Raw genomic sequence first — 21,392 nt, 5'->3', positions numbered from 1 at the left:
ATAACACCCCATTAAGATGAATAAGGTTGGTTCATTTGTCTTGGTGATAGTATTTCAGGCTGTATTGCACAAAAGTAAGATACTGTAATAGATCAATTCGTATTCAGGTTATCTTCACAGGCAGACAGCAAGAATTTTTAATGAAGGTATATGTAAAAATATTAAAACTGAATGGAGGAGAGGTAATAATTCATCCATGTATGGACATGACACCTAGCAACACAGTTCCAGGTGATCGTGAACAATTAGTGAGAACTAGCTCACACAAAGTGAACATAGATGCAGTGGATGGTTGATCAGGGAACATAAACAACCCTCAGACATAAAGAAAATTAGAACCATGACATGTCCAATGAAACGTATGCTTATTTACTATGAAGATTTGTGCTGCACATTGCAGTGTTAAATTATGAATAAGAATGGTTGCATTAAGTTACCCAAATGTTAATACCTGTCTTTTAATTACTAGTGTTTAATATCTGGATTAAGAATAATCATGGAATCAGAAAACTGGAGGGGACCTCACGAGGTCATCAAGTCCATTGTCCTGCACTCAAGGCAGGATCAAGTACCCTCTTGACCATTCTTGACTGGTGTTTGTCTAACCTGCTCGTAAAAATCTCTAATGATGGAGATTCCACAATCTCCCTAGGCTATTTATTTCAGTGCTTAACCACCTTGACAGTTAGGATTTTTCTCTGATGTTCAACCTAAACCTTCCTTGCAGCAATTTAAGCCCATTGCTTTTCGTCTTATCCTCAGAAGTTAAGATGAACAATTCTTCTCCTGCCTCTTTGTAACAACCATTTTGGTATTTGAAAGCTGTTATAATGTCCCCCCTCCATCTTCTCTTTTCCAGATTAAACAACTTCAGTTCTTTCAATCTTCGCTCATAGGTCTTTTTATACCATTAATGCTTTTTGTTTCTTTTCTCTGAACCTTCTCCAACCTGTCCACAACTTTCCTGAAATGTGGCTCTCAGAACTGGACACATTACTTCAGTTGAAACCTAATCAGCACACAGTAGAGCAGAAGAATTACTCCTTGTGTGTTGCTTACAACATTCCTGTTAATTCATCCTAGAATTATGTTTGCTCTCTTTGCTACAGTGTCACCCACTAGAACTTTTTCTAGAGACTCCTTCCTAGAGAGTCATTTCCCAAAGATTCATAGAATCACAAATATTAGAACTGGAAAGTACCTTGAGAAGTGAGCAGCTCCAGTCCCCAGCCCTCCTGGAAGGACCAAGTGCCATCTAGATCATCCTCGACAAATGCCTATTGAACCTGCTGTTAAATTTTTCCAGTGATGGAGATTCCACAACCCCCTAGGAAATTTATTCCACTGTGTAGCCACCCTGACAGTTAGGAAGTTTTTCCCAAGGTTCAACCTAAGCCTCCCTTGAAGCAATTTGTCTGTGCATCTGACAATGTGGTGTTTACCCAAGGAAGCTTATGCTAACATAAAACTATTAGTATTTAAGATGCCCCAGGACTCCTTGTTGTTTCTGCAGCTATCCCTCAGAGACTTAGAATGTTTTTTTGTTACCCTTTATGTCTCAAGCTGATTTGAGCTCATGTATAAAATCATATATAGTCAAGTAATAATAATCAAATAACAGTAATAAATAATCCCTGGGCTTTTCACTTATTTTTGAATCTAAACAGTTTATGATAAATGTAAACAGCAACAGGAAAATGTAACCTAAATTTCCCAAGTAGAATATATATTTAATATTCCAGAGATACTCATTGTGCTTAATATTACCTGGTGAAATTGAGGCTTTTAACAATGGGCTTTTGCCTTGAAACTCCTTAAGGTTGTTCATAATTTGACTGTTAAGAAGAGTTATTGTCAATCGAAGAATAAATGCATATTATTCATAAAAGTAGGTAATGTAATGAGATATGCAAACTCCATGCCCAAGAGAGAAAACCCAGAGTTAATATCCTTCACTGGGAGAAAGAAAAAGATCCAGCACGAACTGTCTGAACTGCCAAGTTAGAGGCAATCTAGTTGAACTTACAGGCCTAAGCAAAACATGTACATCTTGCAGACTCTGCTGATGGTGCTGGTGGGAGGACTTTGGCTTTTTCAACCATGATGTACTTTTCTCAGAAGGACTGCTCAGAAAAGACTAACTTGCCAATCTAGAGAGAATCAATTTAAACTAAGTTCAAATATGTCTGATAAGAAAAACCCACAGGTAACTATTACAAAAAAAAACAAAACAAGAAAAAATCCTTAATAGAGGGCCAAAAGTTGTGGGGAAGGGAAGAATGGAAAATTTAAAGTGCAATCATAAGAGAAAGAAAAAGGATAATAGTGGCTGTACCCTATTCAACATCTTTTATGTTTCTACAATTTACAGAATTGCAAGGTTTATAGGGAACAAATAGGAAGAATCACAAGTATTAGTACATAAACTATTCCATGTGTAACACGGACAGACCCAGGTCACCAGCACCAGGGACTGAACCTCTGATGAGAGGGGCTGAAGCCCTGTGCTCTACCAGGTGAGCTAAAGGCTAGTTGGCTATCAGTCAAGGCTGTAGAGCAGAGACTTCACTCACCCTAATATGAGGTCTCAGTGCCTCTGAGTAATACACCATTGGCATATTGGCAAAGAGGGGTGTAATGGAGGCCCTGGTCCACCTCCATCTTCTTCCCCACAGAAGCTGCAGACAGATTCTTCCAGGTTTAGCGAAGCTTTATTTCAAATCCCCTTCATCAGTATGACCACAGTCCCCTGTGCTCTCACATATTTATAGTGATTGTGAAGGTTTAGGCCCTCTTAACAAGACCTGAAGGGAAAAACAATGTCCCTACCCAGGGAGTACTCCATGTGGCTAACACTTTTCTTCTCATCCCCATTCTTTGCACTTCCTTCCTGGGCCTCTTTTATCAGCCATGAGATAATGGGACCACTTAAGTTCTTGTCCTGGCCACCCCACCAGTCTGTTTAGATCATTACCCTCCAATCAGCTTCTCCTGGGTCACTGATTAGCCTACAAGAAAACAGATTCCAGGTCACCTATTACTTCCTTTATTCTGTCAAGAGGAGCAGGCCCACCGACAGATGAGGAGAAAAGGGTGCAGTTACCCTACGGCCTGGCTTTTGAAAAGGTTCTGGAGCTCTGACCACTGATGCTGTTACTTTGGCAGTAGTGGCAGCAGCTGGAACTCTGGGTCTCTTTGAAATACCGTGGCAGCACTGTGCTGCTACTTCACGCACGGCTCTGAAGGAGCATAAGAGGACATCCAGGGCTAACTGCTCCAAGCCCCACCCTTCCACCAAAGGGGTGACGAGCTGGGTCCCCCTCCTACTTTGCCCCTGGGTCCATAGTGGCTGTTGGCCCTGCTGACAAGTAGCACAGCTGTTTCCAGGAAAGAAGGAAGGGTGAGTGGGGGAGGAGGTGTTACATTATATATATCAAGATTCTATGTCCAGAAAAAGTGACAAGCAGAGGAGTGGAAGTCTCTGACAAATATAGTAAGAAACAAACCAACATGGTTTGATGTGTAGTGGTCTTGAGACCAACTATGATACATAGACCCACTGGTCTCTTGTCGTCCGCCCCCCCCGCAGATCACCACTTTGTAGTGGTATAGAGACTTGCGTGTCTCAGTGATCCTGAGAGAGATGCTGCCTGGAGTCATGTACTCCCTTAGGGTCACCCATGGCAGAACAGTCAAGCGTGAGGCTCGGGACAAAGTGGGATAGAAGACGTTCTCAATGACAAGGCAAACGGAGAATAACTGCGCAATAGAGGTGAAATTGTTGTGTAATGTTATACTGCTGTTAAGGCAGATGAAGGCTGGAGCTCATAAAGGATTTCCAATCATCATGGTTTCCCTACCATTGGTTTCAAACTCCCTATCTGTCAAGGACAGTGTGGTGACTGTTGTGCACCAGTCTCCTCAACTCTAAAAAGTCTGCACAGGCATCTTCCAGTTCAACAAGGAGAAGTGTAGAGTCCTGCACCTGGGGTGGAAGAAGCCCAAGCACTGTTATAGGCTGGGGACTGACTGGCTTAGCAGCAGTATGACGCAAAAGGACCTAGGAGTTATGGTGGATGAAATGCTGGATATGAGTAAACAGTGAGCCCTTGTAGCCAAGAAGGCTAACAGCATACTAGGGTGCATTAGGAGCAGCATTTCAAGCAGATCTAGAGAAGCAGTTGTTCCCCTCTATTCAGCACTGGTGAGGCCACATCTGGAATACTGTGCCCAGTTTTGGGCCCCCCCCCCAGTATAAAAAGGATGTGGAGGGGCTGGAGCACAAGACCTATGAGGATAGGCTGAGGGATTTGGGCTTGTTTAGTTTACAGGAGAGAAGACTTAGGGATGATTTAATAGCAGCCTTCAACTTTCTGAGCAGGGGCTCTAAAGAGGAGGGTGAGAAACTGTTCTCCATGGTGTCAGATGGCAGAACAAGGAGTAATGGTCTGAAATTGAAGAGAGAAAGGTGTAGGTTAGATATTAAGAAAAACTACTTCACCAGGAGGATGGTGAAGCATTGGAATGCATTGCCTAGAGGTGGTGGATTCTCCATCCCTCAAGGTTTTTAAGTCCTGACTTGATAAGGTCCTGGCTGGGATGATTTAGTGGGGGTTGATCCTGCTTGAAGCAGGGGGCTGGACTAGATGACCTCCCGAGGTCCCTTCCAGACCTATGATTCTATGATAAGTTTGTTATGGCATGAATCCTTTTTACTCTAAGGATGGACCCACGCTTCTGAAGAACAAGGAAGCCATCAATTTTCATTCTGAAGCTCCACAGTTGCAGATGAAGTCCTTGAACAAATTCTCCAACAGCCTCCTAGAGATGAGCTTGGAGACCCTTCCAATTTGCATGAGGTACATTAACAACAACAAGGCAGCAAGTCCAAATGGGATCCCTGCTGAAATCTTAAAAAGGGTGGACCAGAGTTAATTCAGCAGCTTTACCTGCTCATCCTTAAAATCTGGATAAAGGAGGAGATACTCAGTAAAATGAAGGATGCCCTGATTGACAGTCACCTCTTCAAGAAAAAAGCAGTCAAGCAGCACTTTAAAGACTACTTGACTGCTTTTTGTTTTGATAGTGTATAGACTAGCACAGCTTCCTCTCTGTTACTCTTCAAGAAAGGGGATAAAGCACACTGTGGAAACTATCATAGCGTCTCTCTCCTTGCCACTGCAGGAAAAGTTGTGGCAGGGATCCTTGCAACTTGCTTTCTGTCGCTGTCAGAAGAAATTTTACCAGAGCCAAGGAGTGGTTTCCAATCATGCCATCTTCACAGCACCAGAAGCTGCATGAAAAGTGTCAGGAGCAAAACCCACTACTGTATATGGCTTTCACTGATCTAACTAAAGCCTTTGATTCAGTGAACCACTGTACAATCTGGATTGCACTTTCAAAAATAAATATATTAATATCCTAAAGTTGCTTCATGACAACATGAAAGTGACTGTTTTGCATAGTACTGGATTCCAGAGTGAATCTTTCAAACTGCAAACAGGGCTGCATCATTGCCCCAACTATGTTTGTGGTTCTTACTGCCATCATTCTTTACCTAATTGCTGGGAAACTCCTAGCTGGTGTTGAAATCATTTGTAGAATGGATGGAAAGCTGTTCAGGCTTAGCAGGCTGAAAGCTAAGAGTAAGATTTTCACCACATCTCTCATGGAACTTCAGCATGCTAATAACAGAGTTTTTGCCCACTCTGAGAACGATCTTCAAACTATCCTGAATGTTTTTGCTGATGCTTACACATGTCTAGAGAAGACCAAAGTTCTCCATCAGCCCTCTCAAAATAAGGTACTACATGCTCCATCTATTTAAAGCAATGGTGTGGCAGGGTGGGGCCAGGAGAGCCTACTGGAAGGAGGGGAGGGTGGGCGGGCATAGCCCGCCCACGACTAAAAGGCCCTTCTCGGGGCAAGACGGAGCCCACAAAAAAGACGCCACAGCCCCCAGTGAATACGGGGGACAACGAAAGAAAAAACAGGGATGGGAATGAGGGTCAAAGGTTCAAAATGAGGGAACCGGAGGGGGACACCGAGCAGAGAACCCCAGACAGCGCCCACTGCTCCTCAAAGCTGTCAAGGGAGTCGGTGGACACCGCCCAGAGGCACTCTGCCCGGATTCGTGACTGGAGGGAGGAACGGAAGTAGGCCCCACAATCGCAGTTCACCCCCTCTGCCAGCCTCCTCTCCCTAGTTTTGAAAATGGCCATTTTGGCCACGGCCAGGAGAAGGCTGACGAGGAGGTCCTGCAACTTCGTGGGGCCACGGATAGGGTGTGAGAGGATAAGGAGATGTGGGGAAAAATGCAGCCAGAACCTTAGGAGGAGGTTCTGGAGGAGCCAGACGAGGGGCTGCAGCCTGGTGCACTCGATGTAAATGTGCACCAAGGTCTCCCTCATGCCGCAAAAGGCACAAGTGTCCAGGTAGGGGTGAACCGCACCAGGTACACGCCCGTGCTCACCGCTCCATGAAGGATTCTCCACCTGATGTCCCCAGTGGGCTGCAGAACCAAGGTGGAATAAAGGTTGGCCTACCGGGGCTCCCGACCCTCCGAAGATGTTAGGAGGTCCTGCCATTTGTGGTCGGGGCAGGACACAAGGGTGGGGAAGTGGAGCGTGTGAAGCACGAGTGTGTACAAAAGATGTCTAGGTGCGGTTCGGAAGGGGACCAGCTGCAAAGTGTGCAGCCAGCTGGGATGGTGGGGGGGGCAGGCAGGGTCATGAGGGCAGGGGCCCACAGAGAGGTCCGGAGGGCCAGGAGTAAGAGTGGGGGCAGGGCACACCCTCTCGCAGGACCTGACCGAGGTAAACATGAGCAGTAGGCGGCAGGGTGGTCTTCACCTCCTCGAGTACGCGCCGGGGGGGAGTGCTGGGTGGAGAGCCCCATGCACCAAGCGAGCACCGGGGCCTCCATCCAGTCTTTCCGGTCGTAGTCCAGGAGGTCTCCAACCCTGGTGATTCCACCTCAGACCAACCTCCGGCGCACCATAGGAGACTCCGCCGCCTGCACATGAAGGTAGGGTAGAGGTTGTGTAGCAGGGGCTCTGCAAGGAGGTCTTTCCCCGCGGCGGCCCCTAAGGACCTGGAGGCTGCAAGCAGCTGCCAAGTGTGGAGGAGGTCCTGGTAGAAGGCCGGCAGCTCCGAGAGGCCTCATGGACGGTCTCTCAAGGATAAATAAAGCAGCTGCCAGTCGTATCGGAGCCCTCGCTAATGGCGGAGGAAAGCGTGCACCAGCGTACTTCATGCTGGACTATCTGCGCTGTTGGTGTTGAGAAATCCCTGCAAAGCCCAGAGGTGGAAGACATGGACCTGAGTATGCATGCAAGTCAGGGCCTGTCCGCCCTCCTCCAGGGGAAGATGGAGTACCCCGGCAGGGACCCAGTGCAGTCCTGGCCAGAAGAACTCCAGAATTGACCTCTGGAGCTGGACCAGGAACTCCGGGAGTGGGACCAGGGTGTTGAGGCAGTGCCAGAGCATGGGCAGGATCAGCTGATTGACTACCAGTGCCCTCCTGTGCAGGGACAGACACCGGAGCAGTCCTGTCCACCTCCACAACGGCTCAGCCACCCTGCTCCCTAAACCTTGCCAGTTTTCCGGTGGGGAGGGATGCGTGGCAGATAAATAAATGCCGAGACAGAGCAGCGGACCTGCGCTCCACCGGCTAGCCTGAAGCGCGGGTGGGAGGCAGCTCGTCTGCCATCCAGCTCCGACCACCAGGCCAGAGCTCTTGACCCAGTTGACCCGGGCGGAGGAGGCTGCCAAGTACACAGCTTGGCAAGCCTCCAGCCACGCCAGGTCTCCCAGGTCCTGAACCACGAGGAGCACGTTATCGGCGTACGCTGACAGGACCAGCCGCAGCCTCAGCTCCTGAAGCACCAATCCCATCAACCTTCAATAAAGGAGATAGAGAAAGGCTTGATGGCCAGGGTGTAGAGCTGTCCTGAGAGTGGACACCCTTGTCGTACTCCCCATCCCAAGCTGAGCAGAGCGGTCAGGGTCCAGTTGAGCTTGACCGTGCACTCCGAGGCAGTGTACAGCACCCGGAGAAACCCGACAAAGTGGAGCCCGAAGCCGAAGGCCTGCAGGGTGCCCAGGAGATACCCGTGGTCCACCCTGTTGAACGCCTTCTCCTGGTCCAAGGACAGGAGGGTGAACAACAGACCATCTCTATACCCAAGCTCTAAGAGATCCCAGACTAAGTACAGATTGTGGAAGATGGTGTGGCCCGGGACAGTATAGGTCTTGTCAGGGTGGACCACATCCTGCAGCATGGACCCCAAGCGGCGGGAGATGGCTTTAGCGATGATCTTGTAGTCCATGCTGAGGAGTGAGACGGGATGCCAGTACCTAAGGTTGCGGGGGTCCCCCTTCTTGGGCAGCAGGGTGAGGACTGCTCGCCTGCATGACAGGGGGAGGACCCCGCTTTGCAAGGCCTCAGCCCAGACGCTGACCAGGTCTGGGCCGAGGATGTCCCAAAACATGCGGTAAAACTCCACAGTCAGCCCATCCATGCCCGGGGATTTGTTGGTGGGCATGAGACGGAGGGCTTCCGAGAGCTCAGCTAGCATGAGAGGAAGCTCTGGCTGGTCCTGGTCGCCTGTGCTGACCAAAGGGAGTTGGTCCCAAAGCACCCTGCAGGTGTCGGCGTCAGTCGGATCTGGGGTGAAAAGGGTGGCGTAGAAGGCGCAAGCCCTCTCGCGCATCTCCGCCGGATCCATAAGAGGGGTGCCATCCTCCTCAAGAAGACAAAGGATATGTTTTTTGGCACCCCTTTGGGTCGAAAGGAGGAGAGCCCTGTGGGGGCTTGATGAAGCAGCCAAGGGCTGCCCACCCCCAGCACTGCACCTCCCAACCGTGGGGTCCCCAACTGTGGGCTCCCACAGCAGACCTGCAGGAACCCCAATCCGAGGGGAGGCGGGAGTGAAAAGAGAGTGCGGACAGAGCTGGCAAGCAAAGTAGGAATAGCTGAGGAGTAGGCTGCCCTAAATCAATCACGGTCAGCTGAACCTACTCAGGGGCTACCTTTATAAGCTCTTCTCCATGCAGGGCAAGGGAAAGGTGGTGAAGGAGAGTTTAGGAGACGAGTGAGGAGAAGGAAGGAGACTGAGAGAAACAGCTGGGGCCGTGAAAGAGGAAAGGAGCCTCAGCAACCCAGGGGAGCTGTGCTGCCCCAACCCAGGGAGGGCCTGGAGCCTCACCAGAGACTTGGAGGAACTAGGAGCCAAACTGAGGAGACCAGCTGCCATGACTACCACTTGAGGAAGGGGATACCAGGGAGAAGCGTCTGGGGGAAGTGGACCAGGCAAAGAAGCTGCAGGGTCCAGAGCGAAGTAAGTCAGCCCTCCCAGGTAGTGGCTGTCCAGGGTCCCTGGGCTGGAACCCGGAGCGAGTGGCTGGGGACCAGTTTCCCCTGCAGACTGCCCCCTGCCCCAACAAGGGTAACACGGTGCATACAGTTGGGCCAGCGGACTAAATAGAGGCCCTGGGGCCCAGGAATGAGACTGACCGCACCACAATGGAGAAGTACTGAAAAATGTTCTGATAAAACAATTTCATCTAACCTGGAACACACTTCTCATATATTGCAGATATTGATGCAGTAATTCAACATCATCTGAGCCATGCCAGCACAGCCTTTGCTTGTTTACAGCACAGGTTTTTGAAGATCATGACATTCAAACAGACACCAAACTTCTTGTTTATCAAGCTGTTATTTTCCCAACATTGTTGTATCAGTCTGAAACCTGGACAACCTGCAGGCATCACTTGAAAATCCTTGGAAGGCATCACTAACACTGCCTCTGCAAGAGCTTGAAGATCAAATGGGAAGATGAAAGCACCAACATGATTATTCTGGAAGAGACAAAGACCACCAGTATTGAGGCAATGATCATCCATCAGCAACTCTGCTGGACTGATCACATTGTCCAGGTGCCAGACCATAGCCTCCAAAAATGAGTCCTCCAAAAACTGCTGGTGTGTACTTTGCCTCTTTGGAGAAAGCAAATTTAATTAATTTGTTAATTTCTGTGACTGCCTGCGAAAAGGACTGGATATTACAGAGGAATACTCTTCAAGAGGTGTGAGGATTTGGATGTATCTAAATTTAACCTTCAAGGCAAAGTGGAGTCTGGAAAGCTTCTGAGAAGACTGAGTAGCTAAGAGACTGGAGTGATAAACAGCTGATACCCAGGTTAACACCTACAAGTTAAATGTGCTCAAGTCAGTGGGGCCTCAGGACGTTCATTCAGGATATATAAGGAATTATCTGCAGCAATCTCAGAACCAGCCTCACTATGTTTGAGAACTTATGGTAGGCAGGTGAGTTCCCACTGGAGAAAAATGACTAGCTCATACAGCTGACTCTCATTAAGCAGTCTTTTCAGTAATAGTGGCAGTGAGAGGGGTCTGGGCTTACCTAAACTAGGCCCAACTTGTTTCAATTGGATGGATGGATGGAAATACACAAATAAACGAAGGTTGAGAAGTAATCAGTAGCAAGAAAGGTTTCAGTTGGCTCGTAAGAAAAAATGTAAGGATATTAAGAGTCCAAGAAAAGACAAAAGAGAGGATTTACAACTAAATACACCTGAAAAGAGCAAGAGAAAACCAGAGCTGTGCAAGACCAAGAAAGTGAGGGTTTGGAAGAGAAGAAGCCCTTTGGTACCAATCGTCCTGAAAGCAGGATGGAAAGGAGACTTTGCAACAGAATACAGGCTGAACCTCTCTAACATGGAACTCTCTCATCCAGCAAACTCCATAATCCACCATGATTTTTGTTAGTCAGATGACCACTTATGGGTCTCATCAAGTTTTTTGTGATCCCATAAAGTTTATTCACAGCCATGAGTCCTGGCTGTCAGTGTTCTGTGCTGTTATTTAGTTGTAATTTACCTCTAAATGTCTACAAAGAGCCCCGTAAGCAGTGCAGGTGTTGGTAATGCACTAGAAAATATTGACCTCCGGTGGTTCGGCATATTCTCTCATCTGGCACCAGTCAGGTCCTGAGGGTGCTGGACAAGAGAGGTTCAATCTGTACTACAAAGTCACTTCTGGTGCACACGTTTTTATCTGATGCAATCCCTAGCATCATGTAATAAAATACAGTAAAGAAAAATCCCAGTTCTGATACTGATATCAAGAGGAAATAATATGTATTGTGCTAAATCCTTTGAATACTGGGGAAAAGAAAGCTCTTGTATTATTTCTCTGATCCTATCATCTTTTTAGGCTCCAGCCCTATTGATATGACAATTCAACATGAGAATTTTTCACTTAGGACACTTTTACAGCAGGAAATGGCAGAACATTCGTCAACATGTTTTGAAAAATACAAGAATTCCTGTACCAATCAAGATAGATTTCACCTTTGACACCCAAAATAGAGAAACAGATTAGTTAGGGTGCTTTCTAAGCTGTTAGCAGGATATAACTATTGGTTCACTTGTAGTACTAAACTAAAAAGGAAGTTGCTGTACTTACTACTGGAAAGAATCTTATTCATTAGATTGTTTCACATGTCTCAGTATGACTTACAGGAGCATTTGAACTCATAGTTTTGGAAAAGTTTGACGTACTGTAAAAATGTGCATCATATCCTGTTTTATAAATATTGCTTTGGCATTTATAGATAACTGTTTACAAGAAAGTATAAGTTTAAAGTTCTTTAAATTTATATGTCATCGTAAGGGTCTCGCTCTCTCTTTTCTACTAAACATTTCTTTGTCAAAAATATACACCAACACAAAACACTGTCTGATGCACACAGAAAGTGTGATTTTCAGTTTCTCACTGCTAGACAGGTTAGCAAACTGTTTAATTTTAACTTCACAGATTGCAAGGTGTGTGAATGCAACAGCTATACCCAGAATGCAATAAAGCTAAATAGAAAGATGCACAGAACTACTAATCTGTGTGTTTTCTAAGGTCATAGAGGGCATACCTGGTCACTGCTAGAAGTCCTGAGTGCTTGCGATAGCAGCTTTTCCTATAAGTGTCACTGTGCATTTGCCTCCAGAAACTGAAAAAGAAGTTAAATACTTTGTAAAACATATGACAGGCAAAGTACATAAAATGCAATTGGCACATTGGTTTATAGTAGCAATTTTTGTGCTAAAATTGCTTTCAATGTTTAAGCAAAGTATAATAAAGGTATTTTCTCTAATGGGTGATTCTAATTATGGGAAGTTTATCCAATCTAGGGTAAGTTCATTCTGAACTCAGATGAACAGTATGTTGAGCCTAATCTCTAACAGACATAAATAAGGCCTGAAAATAGGAAGTAACTGCATCAAAATCAAGATAGTTGAACTTAGGCAAGAGTGATCGGAATGAGGCCCTTTACACTTAAACTTACTAATGTATAACTTGTTTTTGCAAGGTATATGGTAATAGGTACCTGCAAAACTCAGGTCAGAGTCTTGTCACGTACACAGTAAAAATGTACCTGGGATTTTCAAGAACAGCCTAAGGCACCCAACTCCAACAGACTTTCAACAGAATTTGGGCACATAGGCACTTCTGAACAAATTTCAGACCTAAGTGATGCTGTTGAAACTACTGAGTGATTCAGTAACATACTAAACAAGGTCTTGTCTGATTTTTTCTAAAAGTAATATACTCATCAACATTTTGTGATGTAGCAAAATGCTGGAATTCCCAGAATTTCTTTTAAAATATTTTATTTGTCGAAATATATGTAAGAACTGAAAGATTGTGAGCATAAAACACCTCCGTATTGTGTCTCCAAGCCTTCCAGACAGTTGTACAATTTAAACTTTTTGGAAATGGCTTCTTTGACTATAAACAGATGTCTGGAAGCTGCCAAATCATCCATATCTTCAGCATGAGTAATATTTTAGCAACTCTAGCTTTTATCACGTGCTTTATGGAATTTGGTCTATTTGTAACCCCCTCAATGTCAAATATACATCTGATTTATATCATGTCATTTTCCATAACTATGTCAAAATGGCTGTGCACTAGCTATAAATTCATTGTTGAAATACTATTTTAATTTCGCTTGACCCTGGCTGGTGAGGTTAAGATCTCCCCACTCTGTAGCAGGCAGCCTTGTTATTAATACATTTCTACAGAAAAGACTGGTTTTAATAAAAAAAACTTGGCTATATTAAATGGAAGTCTAGACTTTAATTAACTATCACATTCTAAATGATTTTACAGTTATACACACTCTGATCAGTTTCTTTAAGTTCTAAGGCCAAAGTACTGGAAAGAGACAGGTGAGAATGCTGTTCCTTCCAAGGAACGGGAATATGATTTTTTATTTTTTTTTAAAGAAAATAAATAGCTCAGATAAAATAGAGAGGATTTTAATTTAACCAATGGATGTAGAAAGACAATCTAAATGTGGCAGGAAGAGATAATTGAAGTTCAACTATGACAAAATTTGTAAGTAAGTAAAATATTTAGAAAGTATTTTGACAGGTATTCAGCTCTTTAAAACAAAACAAACTATTTGCTGCTGATATTATTTTTAATGTAAATTATTTATTTATTTTGTTTGTTTGCAGTATTTTGAGATGCTTTCATCCTTTATGTGTAAACTGTTGAAATCAGTGAGATCTAGAGTGTTCAAGGCATGCAGAATTGGATGCTAACTTGAGATCTTAGTATAACTGTTATGGAGACACTTTTTCCCCCTGGCTTGGTATTTTAGATAAAGCTAACTTGCCTACATAACTAGTCAACCATATTGCACACTGGACTATCATTCCCAAAGCCATTTTACTAGACATGTTCATATCTTCTGTTTTTCCAAATATTATATACTAGTCTAAGTCATTATAACACAGTTCAAATGTCCTAGGATTCAAGAGGAATTGTCTGTTGGCAAGCTGTACAGGACTGGACCCCTAAAAACCCAAATCTACAAGCAGCAGGCTCATATGTATGGACAGATGCCTTTACCTGTGTCAAGTCCAGTGAAAATGCAGTTCTCTGGAAGCAGGGAGATCAACTCACTCACATAAGCTTGTAGTATCAGAGCTTAATGAAATGGGACTGCTGGCATAAATAAAATCATGTTCATAGGGTCATACAATATTGAGTACAAGGACAGTTACAATTCTCTTTATTCTAGCTACCATTTCATCTGGAAATGTTAGCTGTAAGAATTTCTTTGTGAGGGTCCTGTTTATCAAAAATAAGACAGTTACCTGTGCTGTAACTGGTGTTCTTCAAGATGGGTTGCTCGTGTCCATCCAAGTTGGGTGTGCATGGGCGCATGCCCAGTCACTGGAAGCTTTTTGCCCCAGCCAGTAGCCAAAGGGTCAGTATGGTGCCCCCTGGAGTGGTGCCGATATGGTGACCAATATATGCACCACCGAGCCTGGCCTGACCCACCCCAACCCTCCTCAGTACCTTCTTGCTGGCTACTCCAAAAGTGGGGAAGGCAGGAGGGTTCTGGAATAGACAAGAGCAACACATCTCGAAGAACACAGTTACAGAACAGGTAATGGTCTTTTCTTTGTCGAGTGATTGCTCATGTCCATTCCTAGTTGGGTGAATACAAGCCGATGCCTAGGAAGTGGGGTTGGAGCATTGAACAGACTGCAGGACAGGCCTGCCCACTGCAGCATCTTCCCATGCATGCCGCCTCAAAGCGTAATGTGCTGTAAACATATGAACTGAGGACCAGATGACCGCCCTACAGATGTCCTGAATAGGCACCTGAGCCAAATACGCCACAGATGATGCCTGCACCCTCATGGAGTGTGCCCTAACCCGAGGGGGAGGAACCCTCGTAAGCTTCTAACACTCCTTGATGCACGTCACTATCCAGGAAGAAATCCACTGGGAGGACACCAGAAGGCCCTTCATCCTATCAGCAACTGCCACAACGAGTTGCTGTCTTCCTCTGAAGGGCCTAGTCCTAGCCATATAGAAGGCCCTTCTAACGTCTAAGGTATGTGAACATTGCTCCCTTGGAGAGGCATGGGACTTTGGGTAAAATATTGGTAGGGAAATGTCTTGGTTAACATGAAACGCGGAGACCACCTTAGGTAAAAACACAGGCTGAGGTCTCAGCCTAACCTTAACCTTGTGAAACACTATTTACAAGGGGTCCACTGAAAGTGCCCTCAACTCAGGTACCCTCCTGGCTGAGTTGATTGCCACCAGAAATACTGTTTTGTACCTCAGAAACAGCAAGGAGTAGGTAGCCAGAGGCTCAAAGGGAGCCCCCATAAGCTTAGCTAACACCAAATTGAAATCTCATGGGGGCAATGATGCCCAAACCTGGGGCTTGATTCTTTCTAAACCTTTCAGAAACCTTTTGACTACGGGGTCTAAGAATACAGAAGACGTGCCATGACCCAGGTGAAAGGCTGACATAGCAGTTAAGTGCACCGTAACTAAGGAGAGGGACAAGCCCTCCAGTATCAGACCCCATAGGTAATCTAAAACCAACCGGATGGAGGCCTGTGAGGGAGGCAGCCCTCTGTGAGACTTCCACACTAAAAACCTTCTCCACTTAGCCAAATAAGCCACCCTCGTGGAGGGTTTTCTACTATTTAACAATACTTCCTTTATGGGATCTGAACAGACCAGCTCCTGGTACCTCAGTCACAGAGCATCCGTGCTGTGAGATGCAGCAACTGGAGATTGGGATGCTGCAGTCTCCACTCTTGCTGCATCAACAAGTCCAGCTGGATTGACAACATCATTGGCCTGCGGATTGACAGGTGCAGAAGGGTCGAGTACCAGTGCTGACAGGCCAATGCCGGTGCCACCAAAATGATCAATGCCCTTCTGAGCAAATCTTGAGGAGGACCCTGTGAATTAACGGGATCATAGGGAACGCATATATCAGCCTGCCTGACCAGGGGACACTGAAGGCATCTGCCCAGGACTCCAGGTTCTGATTGCGCTAGATGCAAAACATCCCACATTTTGCATTGAGGTGGGGGCAAACAGGTCCACCTGGGGATACCCCACTTCCAGAAAATAGAATGAACGACCTCCGGGGGAGAGACCACTTGTGATCCATAAAGGACCTGATGAGTTGGTCTGCCATTGAATTGTTCACATCTGGCAGGTAAAGGGCCTACAGCATGATGATGTGCTGTATGCAGAACTCCCAGATCATCATGCCTCGTGACACAGGGGACAGGAGCATGCGTCCCCATTTGTTGATATAATACATTGCTGTCGTGTTGCCTGTACTGACTGACAGGCAATGTCCCACCAGATTGGCCTTGAAAGACACACATACTAGTCTGATGGCCCTGAGCTCCCTCACATTTACGTGGAGCCAAAGGTCCACAACACTCCAAAGAGCCTGGGTTCACAGCTGACCCAGGTGCACTCCCCACTCCCAGTCTGAAGTATCCATTATTAGGGAAAGGGAGGACTGCTGAGGGGCAAAGGGGACTCCTGGGAGGATGACCCCCTCATCTAACCACCAGTGCAGGGCTGACAAAGTCCATATCAGCACCATAACCACCAAGTCTAAACTGTCTCTTACGGGTCGATACACCAATGACAGCCAAAGCTGTAGAGGGAGCATCCTTAACCCAGCATGCTGTACCATGAAGGTGCACGCTGCCATGTGACCCAGCAAACGCAGGCAGCACCTGGGCGTCATGGTGGGAACTGCCAGGATGTCTTGGATAATGGCCCCCGTGAACCTAAACCTGTCATCCAGCAGGAATGCCCTGGCACACCTGGCATCCAGTCATGCCCCTACAAACTCTATTGACTAAGATGGGACCAACACTGACTTTGCCTTGTTGATCAAGAGACTGAGGCTTACAAAGGTTTGACAGATCAACTATACATGCTGCTCCTTGGACATTTGACTAGCCAGTAGTCCAGGTATGGGAACAGCTGCACCCTTGCCTGCATAGGCGTGCTGCTACTACCACCATGCATTTGGTGAAGACCCTTGGGGCCGCAGACAGATCAAAAGGCAGGACTGTGAACTGATAATGGTTCCCATCTGCCATGAACCTGAGAAACCTCCTATGAGGAGGGTAGATTGAAATATGGAAATATGCATCCTGTAAGTTGAGAGCCACTAACCAATCCCCCTGCTCCAGCATCGGAAGTTTGAGACCCAGGGATATCATACAACATTTTATCCTTTTCACTAACTCATTGAGACCCCTTAGATCCAGAATGGGTCTCAAGCCTCCCTTTGGTTTCAGCATTAGGAAATACCAGGAATAAAACTCCTATCCCCTGAAGTGGGGAGGAACTTCTTCTATGACCCCAGAACTCAGGAGGAATTGCAATTACTGCCATAACAGGATCTCATGGGGTGGGACCTTGAAGAGGGACAGGGAAGGGAGATAGAAAGGGGAGTAGGAAGATAACTGAATGGCATAGCCCTTCTTTACTGTATACTGGATCCACCAGTCTGTGGTGATGCTGACCACATATGGTAAAAGGGGAGAGGAGGAATAAAAAGAGTGGGGATGCTGGAACGAGAGAGATCAATTTGACACTCCCAACCATGCCATCAAGACTGTGCCTTGGGTCCCTTTGGGCCCTTCTGGTGGCCCTGAGGTTGTTGGCCTGACTGGCACCTGCCTGTCTTGTTCCACCTTCTACTGCCATCCCTTTGTGGCTGCAGAAACTGTCTTTGCTGAGGACGGGGGTTAAAATGTCTGCATTGTTTGGCAGGTGTATGCAAGTCCAAGGAGCAGAGGGTGGCCCTAGAGTCTTTCAGACTATGCAGTCTTTTTCTGTCTTATCTGAAAATAGGGTAGGGCCATCAAAGTGGAAGTCCTGAATCATCTACGGGACCTCATGAGGCAGGCCAGAAACCTGCAACCAAGCCCCCCCTGTGCATTGCCACTCCGGAGGCCATAAACCTTGTGGCAGCCTTTGCAGCATCCAATGCTGCCTGCAGGGCCACCCTTGAAATGAGTTTATTCTCCTCCCACCATAGCTGTGAAGTCCTGCGTGGCTTCAGGTGGGACCATTTCAGAGAACCAGAACCTGCTGGTTAGTAATTCTTAATTGCAACCCTCCTGCTGAATAGACCTTTCTTCGATAGAGATCCAAGCATTTTAGCTTCTCTATTTTTTGGGGAGGGACCCTGGAACCCTTGGCGTTCTCTGTGGTTAGCAATGTCCACTACCAGGGAGTCAGGTGAGGGATGCGTGAGCAAATGTTCATTGCCCTGGGATGGGACAAAGCACCAGCTCTCATCCCTAAGGGCCAGAGGAAGGGTGGAAGCAGGCATCTGCCAGACCGTTTTAGCTGGAGTGGCAATTGTTTTGATTATGGGCAGAGCCACTCTGGTGGGACCTGCAGAAGACAAAATGTCCGTGACAGGGTCCATTTCATTCCACTTACATCCCCAAGTTTTGGGCCACTCTCCTGAGGAGCTGTTGGAAAGCCCTGCAATCCACCAATACAGGTGAGGCCAATGAGCCCACCACCGTCCCATCGGGGGAGGAAGACAATGATAGCCTTTGTGCCTCCATTTGGAGGGGAAGGGCAGTAGTGACCTGTTCAGGCACTTGGACCCCATGGAAATTATGGGCAAACTGTGGGGGGGCACCATAGGCAGAGCTGGCACTGGCACCACCTGGACCAAAAGCCCCACCACAGGAGGCACAGACGGTACCGTTACCACTCCCTGCACTTGAGTCGGTGCTGGTGCCTGGGCTGGTGCCTGCCCCATCGGCACCGGAGGTACAATTACAGATGGTGCTGGCATCAAAGGGGTCCAGTCCCGCTGCAACAGTGCTGACAATGGTGCCAAGGTTGATGCCGACGAGGTAGAAGCAGGCAGCTCCACAATGACCATCGCTTCCTGTCTTTGTTCCGGTGGTGAGGTGCCCAGTTACGCCAACTGTACTGAGCGTGGGATCAGCAGGACCCCTGGCACTGTTAAAGGCACTCCAGCAGCCTGGCCCTGCACCTTGTGAAATGCCCACAGGGTCCAGAAGGGCCACTGCTGAGTCTCCTGCGGCCAAGTGACAACTATGGTGCCTGCAATGGCTATCGTGCGACCCTCTTGAGCTCCTGCTCTGACCAGAGCTTGACTAGAAAGAGTCCAACTCTGACACCAATTCAGAAACAGATGACCACAGCGGGGCCATCAGTCAGCGCCGATGTCATGCATGCCGAGGACGGTGCTGATACCAGGTATAGGGCACCTGAATCTGACCAACTGTCTGTTAGGTCAGCACCAGAGTGCTCAGCACCAAATTCGGTGTCAGTGCCAGCATCAACATGAGCACAGGAGTTGGTGCCGGTGTCACATCCATGAGCCCCAACTGCTCCATTTCAATGCTATGGAGCCTGTCCTCCATAGATGGAGGAGGACCCAGCACCATCATCTGTAGAAGTCCTTGTCCCGTTCAAAACACCACTGGTGTTGAGAGCATGTCCAGCACCTCCGCGCTCCCGCTTTGCCCTGGCTTCAATGGATGCGCCTCCTGCCCTTCAGCAGTGCATGCTGGAGCCTCAGACTTGAGGCCACCCCGCTTCTTCAGTAAGTGATGCCTCTTGCGCCTCCTCTTCATCGGCACCAGAGATTGACTCCTATGGCACCGAGAAGGGGACAGTGCCTGCACCTGCTCTTCAGTGCCGTGAGTCATTAGGCAGCACTGTGGTTGATTATGCCAGTACACTTTGCACCGAGGAGGCTCCACTCTCTGTTCCTGCAGAAGACCCTTGAGGCATAAGAGCCACCTCCATTAAGAGGGCTTTAAGGTGGTGGGCCCTATCTCTTAAAGTTCTGGGCTTAAAGGCCTTACAAATAGGACAGTGATCACACAAGTGTCCTTCCCCAAAGCAAATCAAACAGGCTGAATGGGGGTCACTTTTGGGCATACATTTGCCACATTTTGAACAACTCTTAAAGCTTGGGAAGCAAGGCATTCCCCAGCGCCAAGGCGCAGAGGGGGATGGAAAGCCCTGCCTCAGCTATTAGTTAAAACACTAACTATCATGTTCTTGCCCACAGCATGGCAAGAAGGAACTGAGCTTGGGGTGGGGCGGGAGGGGTGTCAGGTGGTGCATATATTGGTCGCCATATTGGCGCCACTCCAGGGGGCAATGCACCAACCCTATGGCTACTGGATAGGGCAAAAAGCTTCTGGCAACTGGGTGTGTGCCCCGCTTGGAATGGACATGAGCAATCACTCAAAGAAGAACCACAAATTCCTAGGCTGCAAATGTGAGTAGAAGTCACTATAAACTGTACATCTGGCTGTTCAACAGCTAGCTCAGCTGGTTTCAACAATTTGCCTGATTGCCTGGGTGACTCCTGCAGAGCCATGTAGGGGCGGAGAACTGATTAGTGTTCTAGTTAATAAAGCCCAGAGCTATTAATAATAAACCCATCAGAACTCATACTTGAAACCCCAAAACTACTGTCAGACAAAATCCAGCCAATAAAATGCAATTAATCTATAATGAATGTAATAATTTTCCTTTGTAAGATTTTAAAATAATTACATTTTTTGAAAAAAAGTACTTTTAAATAGATGATGGACTTCTCCAAATGAGCTAATTAAAAAATAAAAAATAAAAAGAAACCCAGAACCTGCAGGCTCTGTTCCTGGCAGGATCAAATTTTGACTGAAGTATGGAACACTGGACTTACAAATAACCAAAGAGTAGCAAGCAAGGGGATTTTTTCAAAAATCTTGCCAACATCTTCTCATAGACTATGAATGAGGGCCCTCCCTTTTAACAGAACATTGCTACAGTCAGACTTGGAATACAGTGCACAATTTTGGGTGGTCCAATACAAAACAGACATCAGCAAAATATTCAAAGACGGTTAACAAACATGATTGCAAACTTGGGTGGATTAACGTGTGGGATAAGAAAAAACAGACTAATGCCAAAATTCTCAAACTTATATCTGGCACTTACATCTATTACCAAGAATAAAAATAATTGACCAGATTTTCAGAGCAGCTGAGCCTTGATTTCAGTGTGATTGGAGCATTCTGCATTTCTGACAACTAGATCACCTTTATTTAGGTGCCTAACTCTGAGCATTTGAATGATATTTACATAAACAAGATTCGATACCTATAAATATTTGAAATATACTCATCAGGAGCAGGGATGAGGAAGAACAATGTCACTGCAGGTCAGATAAGAATAATTACATGTAGTAAGTATTTAGCAAAAGGAAAATTAAGGTGTGCATTAGGATAGCACTTAGTAATCATGTTCCTGAAATTGTATTATATGGAATAAATCACTGAAACCCAGTGGAGTTAGTGAAAATGAGTGGAGAAGGCATACTATGGGGGAAATGGCTGAACAGAGCACTGGTGAATACATGCAGGGTACACTCATTAGCTGACTGAAAGTTCTCAAAGGTATTTTCCACGTCAGCTTTCTGTCAATATACTGGCACTGAGCAATTTCTGCTGGAAATTA

General features: G+C 46.6%; 1 long non-coding RNA gene across 3 annotated transcripts in view; it reads right to left on the bottom strand.

Annotated features, from left to right (window-relative positions):
* The window catches only part of LOC142017248 (uncharacterized), a 320,766-nt gene that overhangs the window by 212,335 nt on the left and 87,039 nt on the right, over window positions 1-21,392 (bottom strand). For all 3 annotated transcript variants that reach the window (XR_012646492.1, XR_012646494.1, XR_012646493.1), the window contains one exon: window positions 11,953-12,030. This is a non-coding gene — a long non-coding RNA (uncharacterized LOC142017248). The remainder of the gene's footprint in view (window positions 1-11,952; window positions 12,031-21,392) is intronic.

Source organism: Carettochelys insculpta, chromosome 8, assembly GCF_033958435.1.
Source record: "Carettochelys insculpta isolate YL-2023 chromosome 8, ASM3395843v1, whole genome shotgun sequence".
NCBI lineage: Eukaryota > Metazoa > Chordata > Testudines > Carettochelyidae > Carettochelys > Carettochelys insculpta.
Note: the sequence above shows the minus strand (reverse complement) of the source record. Positions and strands in the feature narration are given on the sequence as shown.